Source organism: Gossypium hirsutum, chromosome A13, assembly GCF_007990345.1.
Source record: "Gossypium hirsutum isolate 1008001.06 chromosome A13, Gossypium_hirsutum_v2.1, whole genome shotgun sequence".
Classification (NCBI taxonomy): Eukaryota; Viridiplantae; Streptophyta; class Magnoliopsida; order Malvales; family Malvaceae; genus Gossypium; species Gossypium hirsutum.
In genome coordinates this window covers 76336354-76355825 of record NC_053436.1, presented here as the reverse complement: position 1 = coordinate 76355825, position 19472 = coordinate 76336354, and the positions used below count along the sequence as shown (strand labels likewise).

Here is a 19472-nt window from a genome sequence, read left to right as displayed (position 1 = left end):
TTTGTTTTCCCCCACTTTGATCCAAAAAAAAAATCCTCTAATTTACCTTTGTTTTTCTTCCTTATTTGAAGATAGTTGAACAATCTTTTGGGGGTTTTTTATTTGGATTTTAAGGTATTTTGAGCTGATTTTTTTTAAATTTCTGGGAATATTATTGAAAATCTAGTGTTTTTATTTGGAGATTTTTATTTCATCATTAGGAATTGAAGTTGGAAGTGGATACGGTGGATAAGATGTCGTCTCTTAGTAGAGAGCTTGTCCTTTTGATCTTACAGTTTCTAGATGAGGAAAAGTTTAAAGAGACTGTTCACAAATTTTTTTGAAACTTAAATGGATTTGATTTTAATTAGTATTTTATTGTTAATAGATAAAATATAAAATATGATTATTATTTTAAATTTAAATAGGCTTGAACATGAATCTGGGTTTTTCTTTAATATGAAATATTTTGAGGATGAGGTACATAATGGAAATTGGGATGAAGTTGAGAAATACTTATTAGGTTGATGATAACTGGTATTCAATGAAAATCTTTTTCGACATTAGAAAGCATGTAACACCCTAGATTTTGAGGTTAAAAGTTTTGAGATTTGTAGTTGTGGGCAGTATCTAGATCAAACAATTGGATTAGTGATGATCATTTTATGGTTCACTAAACTAGATTACGATCACAACAAAGGCAAGCGCACCTATCGAATGGTAGTATAGCTATGATAAGTCCAGAATATCGTATCCATAAGGACTAAAAGTATTAGTATTAACTATTTTTGTATTATTTAGCCTAGAATAAAAGGGATATGTTTTAATCTAGATTTAACTAAACTAATTAACTAATGAATGTGACAGCGAGTGAAGAAAATAATCGAAAAAACCAATGATAAAGACAATACCCAATGAAGAATCCACCTAGACTTCACTTATTATTCTAACTCTGAATCAAACAATTTATTCACTTTTATTGATTTGTAGAAATCCCTAAATTATGTTAATATCTCTTTTGAGACTAAAAACAACTGACTCTAGGTTGATTAATTGAAATCTCTTTCTGATTAAAACCTTATCATCGCATTAACTCGATCTATGGATTTTCTTATTAGATTTGACTCTAATCCTGTAGATTTATGTCGTCCTATTTCTAGGATTGCATGCAACTCCGTATAATTATGCTAGATCTACTCTTAAACAGGGACTTTTGCTCCGCTGAATAAGCACATCAAACTTGGATTAATATCTTAAAAATATTAAAAAAAGGATTAAGAACACATAATTAAGAACAAGAATAAGTATTTATCGTGTAATTCAAATAATTAAATAATAAGATCCATTGTAGGTTTCATCCTCCCTAGGTATTTAGGGAGTTTAGTTCATAATGTAATAGAACAACATTTCAAAAATAGGAAAACAAAAAAAAAAACATAAAGAAACCCAAAAACTTCAAGAGAAATTAGAGGGAGATCTTCAGTCTTGAAGGAGATCTTGCTTTTGAGCTGAATCGGTTGGCATTCTTCGAGTAACTCCTGTGTTCTACTCTGCGTGTCCCCTTTAGGTCTTCTTCTAGTGTGTTTATATAGACTTTAGAATGCTCAGAAACCCTAAAAATTGGCTTTTTCCGCGTGTTTCGAAAACAAGGAGCGATATCAACATGGGCTGGCACATGGGCGTGTGGCCTGCCCGTGTGGATCACATGGGCGTGTGCCCAGCCCGTGTGGATCCTGAAAACTCTAATTTTGGCCCCTTTTTCACTCATTTTTCTCCCAAATGCTCTCCTAAGTTTAAAAACATGAATTTAAGGGATTAGGAGCATCAAATTCACTAATTCTCATCATAAATCATCCAAAAAATTGTCAAGCATGGAATTAAAATATGTTACATTTCTGGTTAATTAGTTAGTTTCCACGTTTTAGTGTTAGAATGGACCTGTTGGTCTGATAGTTGGTTGTGTGTTAGTGAACCTTTGGGTCCTGGGTTCAAGTCCTCAGGTGTGTGTTTTGAGGAATTATTGTATTGTATTTTATTTTAGTTTTTATTTTGTGATTAAAATACATATTACTTTTTTTATTGAATTGGGAGAGAAAATAACCCAAAATTAGTTTTTCCACGTTCTCCCCTCTCCCACGTCTATCTCTTCCCTCTCTTCCCTCACCATTGTTTTCTTTTCTTTTTCTTTTCTATGCTGGGGAAAATTTGTTTTTGTTTTTGGTTTTGTAAAGCTTGAGTTTCCTTGTCGTCAGGTTGGTGTTTTGGCGCTGTTCAATATTTATTTGGTTATTGCTAGTTCATTTAAAATTTTTGTCGACAAAAGCTTCGAGTTCGTAGGGTGGTTGTCGACGTGTATCGATTGATTTTTGGGCATTTTGATTGCGATTTAGGTGTGGGTTTCAAAACTTTTCAATTTCATTAATGAATTGTTGGTAGAATTACTGTAGAAGTCAGTAATTTGGTGTATGTTCAGGAGCCCTATAATTTTGATAACGAATTGTTGGTTTGTTATTGTGAAATTCGGAAATATATGTGTGTTTCTAAAATTAGTTAATTGAAGTGTTGTTTGGTTGTCAAAATTACATGAAAATCGGTAGATTATGGTGTTTTTTTGGGTTATTGAGGGTTGGGAATCGTTTCGACAACAAAAGCCTGATCTATAGCCAGTTTGGGTGTGGTTTCGTGACCACACAGGTGGCCACACGGGCTTGTGCCCTACATAGGTGGTTTACGCGAGCGTGTGAAGTTGGGAATTATGGCTTTTGGAATGAATTTTGTGCCACATAGTCATGTGGCCGATATTTGGGAATTTAGAGATTTTAGTCGATTTTCACACGGACGTATGTTCTAGACACACAGTCATGTCCTGTGGGCACATGGGTGTGTGAGTCTTCCACATGACCATGTTTGTCCTGCACCTCATTTTAGCACAAATGGACAAAGAGTTACACGGGCTATCCACGCGACCATGTTCCTAGGTCACATGAGTGTGTGCCTCCTTCACATGGGCGTGTTGACCCCATACGGACTAGGCACTTCCACACGGCTGGAGCACATGACCATGTGGCCCTATTTTTCAAATTTTGGTTCTGAGTTGGACTGTGACTTAATTGTCTTCCTGTGTGTTCCGACCCTTGGCTAAGCCTTAGTAAAGGTAGTTGAGACTCTGTTTTGGCTCGAACATATGTTTTCTATGTAATTGTTACACTAGTTTAATGATTCGTTAATGTGATGTTGCCTAATAATTGTGTATTATGATATCTGATTCTGAACCTAGTTGATTGGATGTATGGATCTCTAATTCTGTTTGACTGTCTGTACGCTATTTTTGTAAGTTTTTCTGCATACATGCATTTGCATAAAGTTTTTGGGATTGGTTGCGAAGATAAATAAGTCTGATCTAATTTTACAGTTCAATTGCATTACATCTGTACAGCGGTTTAGCGCAAAGTATGATACATATGTCAGCTCGGTTGCATATTGTCAATTACGTGGCTTAGTTCCACATATGGTGTGTAGGGCTGGACGGGCCTTTCAAGGTCCTATGTGGTGTGCATGGTTGGTTGAGCTACCATTGGCTCATTCATGGTGTGAATAGGGATCAGAGTGCTGTTCGGTTGGTGGGGTGGGTTTGCTTTTAATTTGTTTTGCATTAGTACGTACATCTATTTGTTGGAAAGATATGTTCACAATGATATGATGTGCTTTGTTTGATACGTATGGTTGGGACGTTGGTTCTGTGTTTACATTCTGGATTTGTAATAGCCTTAAAAGCACGTTTCGCTATTGAACTACTAATTGAAATTCTATTTTGTAACTTTGTCATTTGTTATGTTTCGAACTCACATTGAGCTCATGTAGCTCACCCCTTAGTTTTCCCATTTTTAGGTACTCTAGTTTTTTGAAGCTGAACTTGGCATGCCAGAGGTCTCGGAAGTGTTTTAAACAGAATAATTGGTCTTCTCTTTTTAATTTCGATTTGGTTTAGACTATGCTTACAAAAAAGGGATTGTGGTATAAATTAAAATTTGAAAATTCTATAAGTTGAGTTTTATCTTGGAATGAATTTTTGATTTTGGGATTTATATTTTGGAACATTTTAATGTATTTTGAAGTTTTCTATTTTAAATCCTAAAATATTAAATGGAGCTGCGTTTGAATGAGATTTTGACAAGTCGTTTGTGAATGGCTTTCCGATCACTTCAGTAGTCAATGTGACCTCTTAGATTTGGTCTAAACTTCTAGGCCGGGTTTTGGGGTGTTACAAATTCGAAATACATTGAAACATTGGATAAGTAAGCTTTTTTGCACACTTTTGATTTTTCTATTCGTATTTGTTAATCATCGAAAGTTTGTGAAAATTTTGGAATGATTGAATTTAATTTAGGGGATATAAATAGAGCACACAAAGGCAAAAATGATATTTTGGTGGTGATTGGATGGTGAGAAAGTGAGGGAAAATTTTGGGGGTTTTGGAGGAAAAAAGGAAGAAGAAAGATGATGAAGCAAAAAGAAGAATGATGAAAAAGAAGACCTGAAAAAATGAAAAATAAGAAAAGAAAAGAAAAAGGAAAAAAAAGAGAGAAAATAAAAAAGAAAATAAAAAGAAAAGGAAAAAAAGAAAAAGAAAAATGAGGTATAAAAGGATGCCACATGGTGGCGTGCGATTGGTTAGTGCTACCACATCAGCAAAAATTAACATCGTTAGTCTCAGGTATTAATATAGTGGATGAAAAAGAAGTTTGGGTACAATCTAGGACAAAAAAACATAAGTATCAATTTGGGATGTAACGCCTCGAATTTTTAAACTATTGTTTGCTAATTTCTGTCAATAATTAAGTCTCTGTATCTATGATTAAGTATTTTGTTTAATGTGTTTGAGATCTGAATTAGACTGTATAACTTGATATTTGATATTCTAAGGCTGAATAATCAATTATTGGTACATATAATTGGTGTAATAATTTTTAACTGATTGTGGAATGTAATTGAATAACTGTATGTACATTCTTTATATTTGATATCTGTAATCTGCATCTGCCTTGGGTGGGAATGGTATTAAGAAGAAAGTGCCAGCAGTTTAATAATTTTCCAAACTGAATGACTAAGCCACAACTTTGTATCTGATTCTGGCAATTTATTGTATTCTGATCTAGCAAGTATTCTGTAATTACTTTGAAATGTGTCATACCGACACTAATTGGTGTGTAGAGCTGGATGGGTAGTTAATACCCTATATGGTGTGCTGGGATGGTCAAAGATGGCGTGTAGCAGATGGGGGTAGGAAACTGCATCTAATTTTGATATGTTATGCATTTGTATCTGATCTATCCTGAATCTGTATCTGAGCTGTTCTACATCTTACCTGAACTATTACAACATTAATGAGTATTATCTGTTTCTGATTTTGTATATGAATTTGGACAATTACTGTTAAATCTGTATCGATATCTTACCTACATATTAGTTACTCATCGGGTTATAAACTCATTTTATTTGTTGACTGCATTATAGATAACACACAGAATTAGGAGGCTCGGCGTGTCAGGAGCTCAGTCCTCTCTCTTATTAGATATTCTACTGTTTGTTTATATTTGGATTAATATATGTTTTATTTTGCATTTCAGTTTGTAAACTCCATGTTGGTTTGATTAGGTTGGTGTTTCTAAATGATGAACTTTAAATTACTTTAAGGTTGGTTTTTCCTAAACGTTTTGATGTAGCCTCTAGATTTGGTCTAAATGTCTAGGCCGGGTATGTGGTGTTACATGGGAGAAACGAACAAATTTGAGTACTAATTTTATATTTAACACTATCATTAATTACATTAAACATGGGAGAAGCGAACAAGTTTGAGTACTAATTTTATATTTAACACTATCATTAATTACATTAAATGTTGAAGTTCATAGAGAACGGTAGGCCCAATTAAACAACCTCCTAATTTTTTTTAACATTCTTATCACTCATTGCCATAGGGCTCACCTTTATCTAAATAATAGTTTACTTATCGATAATGAAAGCTTCTTATGTTGGCAACCAGTTGCAAATCAACACTTTCCCAGTACATAACATGTAAATTATGGGCTTTTTTACATATATAATATAAAATAATAATAAATATCTAAAATGGTATACTAGATCAATTAATTATGAAAATGGTATGGTAGGAGTGGTGGATGATGTCAAAGAGATGGCACCGCCCCTCTTTTCTGACACACGTCAACCACCATTAAACAAAAAAAAATTATATTGGGTGAAGGTTTATTAAATTGTGACACCAAAATGGGTTTTTATATAGGTTAAATATGGGTCTAAGTCAAATACGTTTAGTGGTGCCCATCTTATAGGCGGTATCAGTGGTGCCCATCTCATAGGCGGCACCAATAGCATGAAGCCCTTCTTAAAGATGACACCAATCAAGCCATACCAATATTTAACCAGTGTTTTGTGCAATTTTTTTTTTGAAAATTTGAGAATAGAAAAAAACTTTTCTGTAGAAGAATAGTAAACAAGCAAAAAAGAATTAACAAGGTTAGTAGATATGAAATTCACTTTTTTTACAGTAATATTTTTTCTTGAAATTGTATTGAGAATTTTTATTTCTTTTTAAATATATTTAGTATTGAATATGAATAATAAATTTTTCCTATGCTTTTATTTCGATGGAGTAATTTTGACAATAGTTGGATGTATATTTAAATGTCGCCATTAATTAACAATGAGATTTGATAGAAATGTCTCGATTGATGGTATGAAGGGAATGATTAGTGCAAAAATTATTAGACGTTGTGGGAGAAGGATCTCGAAACTTTTCTCTAAGTTTATAGTTTCAACAGATCCATCAAATTTATCGAGATGGAACATGTAGACAATGAAGTCGTGGAGACAATTTTTACTCTTTATTGTGGGAATCAGAGCCACCAAAATGCACCGATTCAGTTATTTTCTGAGTTAGCTGATTTGGAGTCAGTTGAAGATCCCACTCCATTAGGTGAAGAACATGAAGTTCAAGATCTGTGTGCCGTGGTTTCGATATCGTATGTTGATAGTCAATCAACTGTACGTAGGATCGACATCGACCTTAATGCTGCACCTGCTTCTAAGAACCAGAACTTGGGCTCCCATTTACAGATACATCCAGTCGTGTTTGAGACTGGTGCGAATGGTGATGATGGATATGATAATAGTTATCCTTCTAATCATAAGGTCTATAGTGATCCCAATCTGGACGAGGTTTTGGATGATATCAATGACGAAGGCATGAATGATGATGGAAATGATAACGCGTCTTCAGCTGGGAACCTGACTTGGTGCATTGCGATTTGCAATGATCCTGGGGCACACATGTCACTCATAGACCCTGATATGGTGTATGCAGTCGAGTTTTCAAAGTACTCAGATATACTACCAGCTCACCGGCTGGCCGTAGATTCTGAACCTGATGAGTTGTTCATGGGAAAAAAATTTGCAACCAAAAAAGAGTGCGTATTTTTCATTAAGCGGTATGTCATGAATTTGTTAGTAGACTACAAAGTCGCCGTGTCTAAATTGACATTTTATATTGGGGAGTGTTGGAGGTCAACAGAAGGTTACAATTGGCGGGTACGAGCCATATTTATCTAGAAGTCACAAATGTGGGAGATACAAAAATTTCTTAGGCCTCACATATGTACTTCAACACGTAAGATCACCAAAAACTTAACTTTAAAACTATCTCTACATGCATCATGTTAATGGTGAAGGACATGCCGACCATTTAAGTTTTGGTAGTGATTGCTGAAATGCAAGCACAATTCTAGTCTCGAGTATCATACCAGAAAGCATGGATAGCTAAACAGATGGCAATAGAGCAGTTGTACGGAGATTGGGATGTGTTGTACAATGAGCTACAGGGCTGGATAGTCGTTGATAAACCGTAAATTATACATATTTTTACCCCATGTTTAAATGCATTTTATAGATGATTTCTCATTAGAATTGGTGAATTTGATGCTCCTAATGCTTTAATTTCATGTTTTATACTTAAGAGAGAATAGGAGAGAGAAAGGAATGAGAAACGGGCCAAAAACGGGGAAAATGGGTTAAAGTACGAAATCAACACGGCCTGGACCTCCTCACACGAGCAGGCCACGTGGCCTTGTCAATTTGGCAAGCTCAAACACGGCCTGAAGTAATCGAACACGGGTGTGTCCCTGTCGAGCCCAAGTTGAGTCCAATTCGGAAAAGGCTAATTTTGAGGGCTTCTAGGCATTCCAAAGCCTATAAATACACCCTAGAAGAGGAAAAAAGAGGAGACACAGAATAGGGAGTAAGGAATTACTCCAAGGAAGCTGATTGATTCATCTCAAAAGCCAGATTCATCATCAAGACTGAAGATCTCTCCTCAATTCCCCTTCAGGAGTTTTGGGTTTTCTTTATGTTTTGTATTCTTTATTTTTCTAAGATGTTTTCTTATTTAGTTATGAACTAAAGCCCCTAAATACCTAAGGGGAATGAAACCTAGGACGAATCTTGTTATTATTTTCTGAATTGTATGACAAATATTTAACTTGTTCTTAATTATGTGTTCTTAATTCTTGTTTTGATATCCCAGGATACTGATTCAAGATAAGCTCTTATTCAGAGGAGGAATAGACCCTGTCTAAGAGTACATTTATCATAATTAAGCGGAGTTGATTGCACGCCTAGACATAGGGTGACAAGATTTTTCCGGATTAGGGTGAAACCTAATAAGGGGATTCATAGATCGAGTTAATGCAACCCTAGAGTGTTAATTAGAGAAAAGTCTCGGTTATTCAATCTAGGGATTAGACGTTATTAGTCTTGAATAGGGATAATAACATAACTTAGGGATCTCTACGGAACAAGTTGAATGAATAAATCGTCTGATTCAGAGCCAGAATAACAAGTAAAGTCTAGGTGGATTTTTCCTTAGGTATTGTCTTAAGTCAATCGATTTTTCCCAAAAGCAATTCCTCAATTCTTTTCTCTGTGCGTTCTTAGTTTAGATAATTAGTTAGTTAAAAGAAAAACCTCTTTATTCTTAGGCTAGATAATAAAAAGACAGTCATTACTAGTACTTTTAGTTCCTTTGGGTTCGACAATCCGGTCTTGCTAAAACTATACTACTATTCGATAGGTACACTTGCCTACATCGCGATAATAGTTAGTTTAAGAACGAGTAATTATAAATATTTAAAACCTATCATGAAACCATGCGAGTAAGTTTTTGGCGCTGTTGCCGGGGAACTAAGATATTAGGAACGCTTAATTTTTATTACTTTAGCCATTTATTTTTCTTGAAATTTAATTTAATTTAATTATTATTTATTAACTTACTTTTTCCTTCTCTTGGCAGGTTTTCATAGTTTATGACTAGAAGAAACCTGTCGGGACCATTACTTTTTGACGAAGAAATCGATTGCGCAGTACGTAGAAACTAAAGAAAAATAAGGCGAAGCTTAAGATACACGGAGAATGAGTAAGAAGACGATACTCAACCCCCAATCGAAGAGATGGCTGAAAAGCAAGGCAATCAGCTACCTCCTGCAATTGCGGTTAATCACAATCCTACTCCATGCACTATGTATGATTATGCTAAACCCTCTTTAACAGAAACTGAATCGAGCATAGTTAGACCTGCTGTAGCTGCAAATACTTTTGAATTAAAACCTAACACTATTCAAATGATACAACAATTTGTTCAGTTTGATGGTTTGCAGGATGAGGATCCCAACGCTCATTTAGCCAACTTTTTAGAACTATGCGATACATTTAAAATCAATGGCGTTTCTGATGATTCCATTCGTCTTTGGTTGTTTCCCTTTTCATTGAGGAACAAAGCTAAATAGTGGTTGAACTCGTTACCACGAGGGTCAATTACTACTTGGGAACAAATGACCGAAAAATTTTTACTAAAATATTTTTCGACGGCTAAAACGGCTAAATTACGTAATGATATCTCTTCTTTTGTGCAGATGGATTTAGAAACACTCTACGATGCATGGGAGGGATACAATGACCTTTTGAGAAGATGCCCCCACCATGGGTTACCACTTTGGCTCCAAGTACAAACATTTCACAATGGTCTGAATCCTCCGACTCGACAAATGGTTGACGTAGCGGCGGGCGGAACCATCAAAAATAAAACACCGGAAGATATCTATGAGTTTGTAGAGGAGATGTCACTAAATAACTATCAGTGTCAAGTCATAAGGACAAAGCCAACGAAAACAGCCGGCGTTTATAATGTCGATTCGGTCACCATGCTCTCTAATCAGGTAGAACTTTTAAATAAAAAGATTGATGGTTTTCTTAATTCTTCAAAGGTTCTCCCAGTAATGCAGTGCGAAGCAAGTGGAGGTGGAACAAACTATTCGGAATACCAACCTTATGGCCACAACATGGATAACGAGCAATTAAATTACATGGGTAATAATCCTCGACCTCAAAACAATCCATATAGTAACACTTATAATGCAGGTTGGAGGAACCACCCAAATTTCTCGTGGGGCGGTCAAGGAAATCAAAGACCACAACATACTCCAGGCTACCAACAACCACCCTACCAATAAGAAAAGAAGTCAAACCTTGAAGAGATGCTCTCAAAGTTTATTTCGGTGCCGAAAACTCGTTTTCAGAACATTGAGACAACACTTAAAAATCAACAAGGGTCGATCCAAGGGCTCGAAACCCAGATAGGCCAACTCTCTAAACTGATCTCCGAATGACCACAAAGTAGTTTGCCAAGTAATACTGAACCTAACCCAAGGGAACAACTCAACGCAATTAATATTCAAGATGACGAAGGAGTTGTTGAGCCTGAACCAGAACCGAGGCAAGAAACTGTGGTAAATAAGGGTCAAGGTGAGGTAGATCAAAATACAAACAAACCAGTGACTATCGAATATAAACCTCGTGTGCCATACCCCAACGCTACAAGGAAAGACCGCTCAAATGAACAATTTGGTAAATTCCTTAAACTCTTAAAAAATTACATATTAACTTACCGTTTATTGAAGCTTTATCACAGATACCAAATGCAATGAAATTTTTAAAGGAGCTTTTAGCAAATAAGCGGAAGTTGGACGAGGCGTCACATGTGGAGCTGAACGCAGTTTGCTCGGCGTTTCTCCAAAATAAACTACCCAACAAACTAAAAGACCCAGGGAGCTTTACTATTCCTTACTTAATTGGTAGTTTAGATGTTAATCATGCATTAGCTGATCTAGGGGCTAGTATCAACGTCATGCCTTACAAAATGTTTAAGCAACTAGGTCTCGGGAAACCCAAACAGACTAGGATGAGCATTCAACTAGCAGATAAAACTATAAGATTCCCTAGAGGTATTATTGAAGATGTGCTAGTTAAAATCGATAAATTTATATTTCCTGTTGATTTTATTGTTCTAGACATAGAAGAGGATAGAAACACTCCCTTAATTCTAGGAAGGCCCTTTTTAGCAACTGCTAAAACCATCATTGATACTGGCACAAGTGAACTTACACTCTGTGTAACGCCCCCGTACCCGAGACCATTGCCGGAGTCAAGCACGAAGTGTTACTAAACTTAATTCATCAATTAAACAACTTAAACAACTTATTACCAACCATGCATGACAACCAAGCATATGCACATCACCAATATCAAACATAACATAAATAGCTAGATTTATAAGTCAAAATCATTAGCTCAGTAAAGACCAATATATTTGGCCAAATAATAATAACACATGTTATAAAATTAGGTCCCTATACATGCCACTCACTTGATAAATCTAGCATATGTGTTTATACTGTCAAGGTGTTGGCTTGAAAGTGTGATGCTGCCTCCGACGGTCTCCAACCCTGAGCTAACCTGAAAACACTAAAAGAAATGGAAAGGAGGGGGGTAAGCTTTATGCTTAGTAAGCTCACATGAAATAATAATAAGCAATTTACTAACATGCTTCCCACAATAAAACTAACTCATTTGTACATTTACACATGTTCTGGTTAAGCTATTTTCTTGAGTAATAGTCACTAAATCATTTATATTTAGAGTTACGGAACTCCAAATTAAGATCCATAAATTTTATCAAAAACTAGACTCATATATTTCCACCATAAAATTTTCAGAATTTTTAGTCCAGCAAATAAGTACAGTTTATTATTCGAAATCTCCCCTGTTTTGCTGTTTAACAGCTTTGACCTTTCTTCACTAAAATTTATTTATCTCATAGTACAAAACTTGGATGATGTTTTAGTTTGTTTTTATTAAAATTAGACTCATCCAAGATTCTAGGAATATAAATTATACCCCCAAATTATTTTTCTATAATTTTTAACAATTTTTCCAAGTTAGAATAGGGGATCTCGAATTCATTCAGACACTGTCTCACAAGAATTCAAATATCACATAATATAGAATTATTTTGCTTCCCCTGTTTCTTTTATGTGAAAATAGACTCAATAAAATTTAATTAAATATTTTATTTGAAATTTAATTCAACTTGCACAATTTTTGGTAAATTTTCAAATTCATTCACTGTTGCTGTCCAGCACTGTTTTACTACTAAAGTTCACTTTTGCACAATTTCACTTAATCCCTTCCATTTTACCGAGGTTCGCTCAAATATCGAGCATATTGCTCATAAATTCAAATAAACATATACTTGCACTTGTTCATCACATAATCACTTTCACATTTATTTTCACTTAATTGATTTCCCGTTGAACTCATCGGAATAATAACAGATACACAATTGCCTGCACATTTTCTCATTTCCACACTTGTAGGCGAAGCTATCTGGTACGCATAGTAGCCTGCACTTAGTACTACACATGCGACCAATTATCCGGTACACGTAGTAGCCTGCACTTAGTACTACACACGTGACCTAACCATCTGATACACGTAGTAGCCTACACTTAGTACTACACACGTGATCGAAGTTATCAGGTACGCATAGTAGCCTGCACTTAGTACTACACATGCGACCAATTATCTGGTACACGTAGTAGCCTGCATTTAGTACTACACACGTGACCTCACAATAGCTCATTGGTATCGTTTCTATTCCGAAGGTTCAACCGGGAAATTCCTCACTTTTCAACATTTTACTAAATTGTCCGTAATCAATTTAAATTCATAATTTACATCATATAATCATTTGATAGGCAGCCACATTTCATATGATATCAAAATATATTAACATAAAAGAATAGATAGATTATTTATATACGAACTTACTCGAAGTGTCGATCTCACTATCCATAGTACCAATTGTCCATTCATAGTATAATAAGACACAACTCAAATAGAAAATCAGCTTTTAAGAATTTACATAACATAAATCACATATTTCATATATCACTTGTCATGTATCATCATTTTCTTGCACTTCATGTAACATTCTTTCATGTCATATTTCCACATCATAAACACCATTCCATCAACTTTTCCAATATATTAAATCATACAATATATACAATAATAGTAAGAAATATAATTCAAACATAACATTGCATTATTATTATCATACGAACTTACCTCGATACAAAATATTAGCAATCGGGCTTATTCCTTGTAAACTTTGTTTTTCCCTTGATCACGACTTGAATCTCATTTCTCTTGATCTATAATACCAAATTAATTTATTTAATACATACATTCATCAAAACAGCCTTTAATACGAACTTTGGCAAAATTACCATTTTTCCCCTAAACTTTTGCATAATTACACTTTTGCCCCTAGGCTCGGGAATTAAACTTCATCCATTATTCTTATGTTTTATGACCTGCTGATCATTTTTCCCTTCTATGACAACATCAAATTCTCACTCTAACATGCACTTATGACTATTAGGTATTTTTACCGATTAAGCCCTTTTACTCGTTTTCACTTAAAACCGAGTAGCACAAGTTGTCTAACATAATTTAAAACCTCATATTCTATCATAAAACACCAAAATACACAAATTTCACCTATTTGTATTTTTCCAAATACGATCCCTAGGTTGAATTATTGCTAGCATAAGCTTAATTAAGTTACCGGGATTCCAAAAATGTAAAGAAATTGAAAAACGGGGCTAGAACGGACTTACTATTGAGCTTGGAAAGCTTGAAAACCCTAGCCATGGCTCCCCCATGCTAATTTCAGCCTCCATATGGAGAAGATGACCATTTTGTGTTATTTTTCTCATTTTATTTCATTTAATATACAAATGACCAAAATGCCCTTACTACTAAACTTTCAAAAAATTCCATCCATGTCCAATTTTTGTCCACAAACTTCAAAATGGTCTAATTACCATTTAAGGACCTTTGATTTAAAAACTCATAACAATTAAACACTTCTAACATGTAAAACTCAACTTTTTCACTTTTTACAATTTAGTCCTTTTGACCAAATTGAGTGTCCAAACGTCGAAATTTTTGAACGAAATTTTCAAAAAATCATTCCGTGAAATCGTAGACCATAAAAATATAATAAAAATAAAATTTTCCTCGTCGAATTTGTGGTCCTGAAACCACTGTTCCGACTAAGCCCAAAATCAGGATGTTACACTCTGAGTGGGAGACGAAACAATCACCCTTCAAGCTCGCAACTCTGGCAACACATCAGGAATTGAAGGTGATCATTTAAATCATTCTACTAAAACTAACCACATGATACAAACCACTTTGCAGAAGATAAGTCTGAAGGAAGTACACGAGTCATTCTCAAGTAAATGACCTGTTCATGAAGATCTAAGACTACAAATCGAGGAACTCGATGAATGGCGGACGGACAAACCAAGAACACTCGACAAACCGAAACCATGCTAAAACAAGCTCGATGCCTCTCAAAATTAACTTAAGGTTGGTGGTAAGGTTTTATTAGATGCTGCAGATCCCCACATTGTCACTACCACACCGAATGAGGAAATCCCTCTTACGGTACTCAGTATTTTTCCATTCGATACAGTGGAGGTGAGTCATCCCAAGTTCGGCACTTTTAAGGTTAACAACACCCGATTAAAACCTTATTTTGATGAGATTGACAGCAGGAATGAGGAGTATAAACTCCTCAAACCACCATGATCATACAACGGAGAGGTAAGTCGAGCTTAGACTGTAAATAAGCGCTTCTAGAGAGGCAACTAGAGCACTAACAATATTAATTTCTTTAAATTTTGGTATTTAACTCCTAACTTACTAATAGAAATCTTGGATACAGGTGTTTCCACAGAGACACGGCCAATCACACGGGCGTGCTTAAGGCCGTGTGAAAACAGGGCAAAAGATTTTCCCAACATGGGCTACGATTAAACGCCACGGCCGTGCGATATGGCCGTGGTCAAGCCTGCCAAAACAACACGGTTGTACCACATGCCCGTATGGAAGAACCATGGGCGAACCTGTTAAAACAGCACGGGCGTGCGACACGCCCGTGTCTAACACCCGTGGTCGAACCTGTCAAATTAACACGGGCGTAGGAGAAGCGAACGAAGCTAGACACGACTGTGCAACATGGGCGTGTACTAAATGTTAGATGCGCCCAAATTTGAAATTAACGAATCACACGGGCTAAAATTGGGGAACATGGGCGTGTGCCCCAAAATCTATAAATACCCTGCACTATTCACTTTCTTCCCCATTCAAAAACCCTAACCTTAGCCGATGCAACTCCACACGGCCCCCTTGCCACATCCGTGTGAGGCCTACAACTCCATTCTCGACGCCCACTCTCTTTCCTTAGCGTTTGTTTACTCCTTTTTCTTTTATTTCACTGATTTATAATGCTATTTATCATATTAATCTATGTTTTTCATGTTATTTCCATATTGATAATCACATAAATTTCATTTATCAAACAAGTTATCATCTTTCTCATGTTTAAAATCTTACTCATTACAAGATTCCTACACTTCATGTAATTAGTTAGAAGTAAATATTCATAGCTAGGATAGTTGAAATAATCATCCATATTGTGTTGACATCTTTTTTCATTCATATTGTATTTTGCATTCCATTCCTTGCCATTTTTATTTATATTACCATGCTCATGCCACATCGAAATGGGTCATTGAACTTATTGTTTTAATTTAGTAATCGTGGCTGAATATATTTATGCATTTTCATTTTCGAATTTAGTCGCATTCCTTTTATATATTATAAATTGTCCACTCATCAAAAAGACAAATTGATGTTTCCACTTGTAGGTACACAATGTCATCTTCAAGAGGAAAGAAAATCGTCGTACCAGCCTCGAAGAAGAGGAAGGGAGCATCATCTTCCGCGGGTCCAACCGCAGAAATTCATCACCCTCTCCTACAGTTCCCCCGAGGCCCCAAGAAGAGCTTTTTCAAATACTTCGGGCTCGACCTTTAATTGCGAGTCGTTGCATCGACTGGGCTGCCATAGAACAAGTTCAGATGGCTGACGCGATTCTGGCTCTCCTAACCATCGACCCTTGGGAGCTGTTCTTCGGGATTATCGAGCCGACATACCTCGAGCTCACAATGGAACTCTACTCAACGTTCCATCTTCAGACCGTAATGACAAGGTACGAGATCCCGGTACGGTCCAGTTTCACTTTGGTGGGTTAGTCCGCCAGCTAAGCATCCCAGAGTTTGGTGCTGCACTAGGCTTATATACGGAAGAGTTCAACGAGAAGAATGAACTACATGCTCTCAGTCGCCACATACATTTCTCTCCCTTGAAATGCTGGCACACGTTGGCCCTTAGCACGGCCTCCTACAATCCTAGCCGCTCCAAGGCATCAGTTCTCCCACCATCCCTGAGGTATTTACATACTAGTTTAGCTCACACGATTACAGGGAGGCGAGAGAGCACTGACATCATCAACACCCATGACGTCTACTTCTTATGGTGCCTGTCGCAAGGGCACGTCATCGACCTTGCCTATTTCATCGCCCTTGCGATTCAGCACCAGACGGAGCAGCATCGAAAGGGGGTCATCTCCATTGGCCCCTACGTGTCTCGACTGGCCCTACACTACGGACTCCTCAACACCGTGGCCCAATAATCATTACTCACCCTCATCGACCAGATGTCTCCATAAGGCATCTCGAGCATGCTTAGCATGAGGATGAACGAGAGGCACCGTGGAACCCACCCTCCCCAGTATCGTCTCACCCAATCTACAGAAGAGGAGGCCTACGAGGACATTCCTGATGATGTCCCTTCACAGCACGAAGACCCAATAACTCAGCCACCACTACCCTCTCGTCCAGTTCATGTGGCGGCTTCATATGCTGACATCTCTGAGCGCCTCACCCAGTTTGAGCAACAGTGTTTTCAATGATTTGACAACATTGATGCTACTCTACAGCAGATTTGTCAGCACCTCCACATCTCATCGCCAGTCCCACCTCGTGAACCATCCAGCGATGAAGATGTTTAAGAATACTTATTTATTATTTTATTATTTTATTTTATTTTTTTATTATTAAAACTACTTTTTATTTTTATTAGATTTTAGAATTTTATTTTTAATTATCAAATTTGGTTATTTCTTTACGAGTAATTATTCCTCCTAATATCCCCTAAAAAGTTCCTGATTTTATCACAGTTAATTAAGAGCTCTTAAGCTCATCATTGCCACATAGGAACTAACACTCCACTGGGAAAGGTTCTCCACGACTGCCATGTCCTGGTCGACCACGACCATAGCTACCACTAGATATAATATTCTTTTGGCACAGGATTTATGGACTAATGAACCTTTACGACCGTCGGAGTATCCTCCTCCACTCTCGAACCAATTACTCTCCAAAACTTCAGTTAGAGGAATTCATCATACAGGAAGTTTCACTTCTCTCCCTATCTTATTTTTTATATTCTATAATACCTATATTTGTACATTGAGGGCAATGTACATCTTAAGTGTGGGGGGCATTCATTTCATTATCAGAAAAATCCCTGAATGATTACCTTGTTCTCTTGAAAAACTCTCATATCATATTTAGGATAAATTTTAATTAATTTATGATTTTGATTGATATATCTTGAATTAAAACATAGGGATTTATGCATTGATTGTTTAAACTTTAAGACATTTGAGAATCAAGCATGATAAGTTGATTTTTAAGAATTTAAAAGTGTAGGTTGTTTCCCCAAGTCTAGGTATTACTTTGAATTGGAATTCACGAGTCTAAACATCAAAAACCCATAATTTTTTGTGAGATTTTTGAGCCTTTTGAGCATCTATTAATTCTTTCATGCTTACATTTATTATTGCTTTAAGTGCGTCAGTATTGAACTGTTATTCTAGAATTTGCTTGATTATGCATGTCAAGACCACACCATTTGATTTGGTATATCAAAATGATTAAGGCACTTAGGATTAACCCACTCATGCCATAAAAAGCCTACCTCCACGATTAACCCCTAGTAAACCTCCTTGAGCCTAACAAGTCATTTCTTGTATTACCCTTAATATTAACTTTTAACACATTATTGTTGAAATCCCTCAAATTAATTTGATCCCTATTTTTTGTTAAGATTTGAGTTGAAGAAATTGCTTAGCTATGTCTTTTTGTAATAAGTTAGCCTATGTATTTAACTTGTTCTTAAAAAAATTAAAAAAAATTAAAAAATGTATACATATCAATAATTCCATATTCTGAGAAGACGCTCTGTTGTACGCAAGTGAAGATTAACTCTTTTTCTAGTTAGGCAATCCTTCAATTCAATCTCGATTCTAACCCTTTCTTTCAGCTTGTGACTACACCCCCTAACCAAGCCGTACTACAACCCTTTAAAGACCTTTTGATTGATGGATAATCTTAAATTATAGTGGTGGAGATTTGATTTTCATGCAAGCTTATGGTAATGACTTTTCATTATTGGCTATTGAGTGCTTCATTTATTGTCCTTAAACACCTCGAGTGATTTGAGTGAATCTTTAGTGAGGATGTGAAACTCTGTGATATTCTGAATCAAAGGTAATTACTTAGATGCGGAGAGACATCTATGTTTGCATGATTAAATACTCATCTTGGAATGTTTGAAACTTTTATATTCTTTTAGTTGAATTCTCAATGTATGATTACCTATGGATTATTTTGAGATATTATCAATAAGAATTATAAGTTGAAGAGAATTTATTTTGATTATGAGTTGAGGATTTTGCTTGAGGACAAGCAAATGATTAAGTGTGGGGGTATTTGATAAACTGTAAATTATACATATTTTTACCCCATGTTTAAATGCATTTTATGGATGATTTCTCATTAGAATTGGTGAATTTGATGCTCCTAATGCTTTAATTTCATGTTTTATACTACGAGAGCATAGGAGAGCGAAAGGAACGAGAAATGGGCCAAAAAAGGAGAAAATGGGCCAAAGTACAAAATCAACACGGCCTGGACCTCCTCACACGGGCAGACCACACGGCCGTGTCAATTTGGCAGGCTCGAACATGGCTTGAAGTAATCGAACACGGGCGTGCTCCACGGGCGTGTCCCTGCAGAGCCCAAGTTAAGTCCAATTCGAAAAAGGAT

General features: G+C 36.1%; 1 non-coding gene across 1 annotated transcript; it reads right to left on the bottom strand.

The window, feature by feature from the left end:
* Positions 1–9926: 9926 nt before the first annotated feature.
* LOC121213437 (small nucleolar RNA R71) lies at positions 9927–10033 on the bottom strand. Its single transcript, XR_005908819.1, has one exon. It is a non-coding gene; the product is annotated as a small nucleolar RNA R71 (small nucleolar RNA).
* Positions 10034–19472: the final 9439 nt, after the last annotated feature.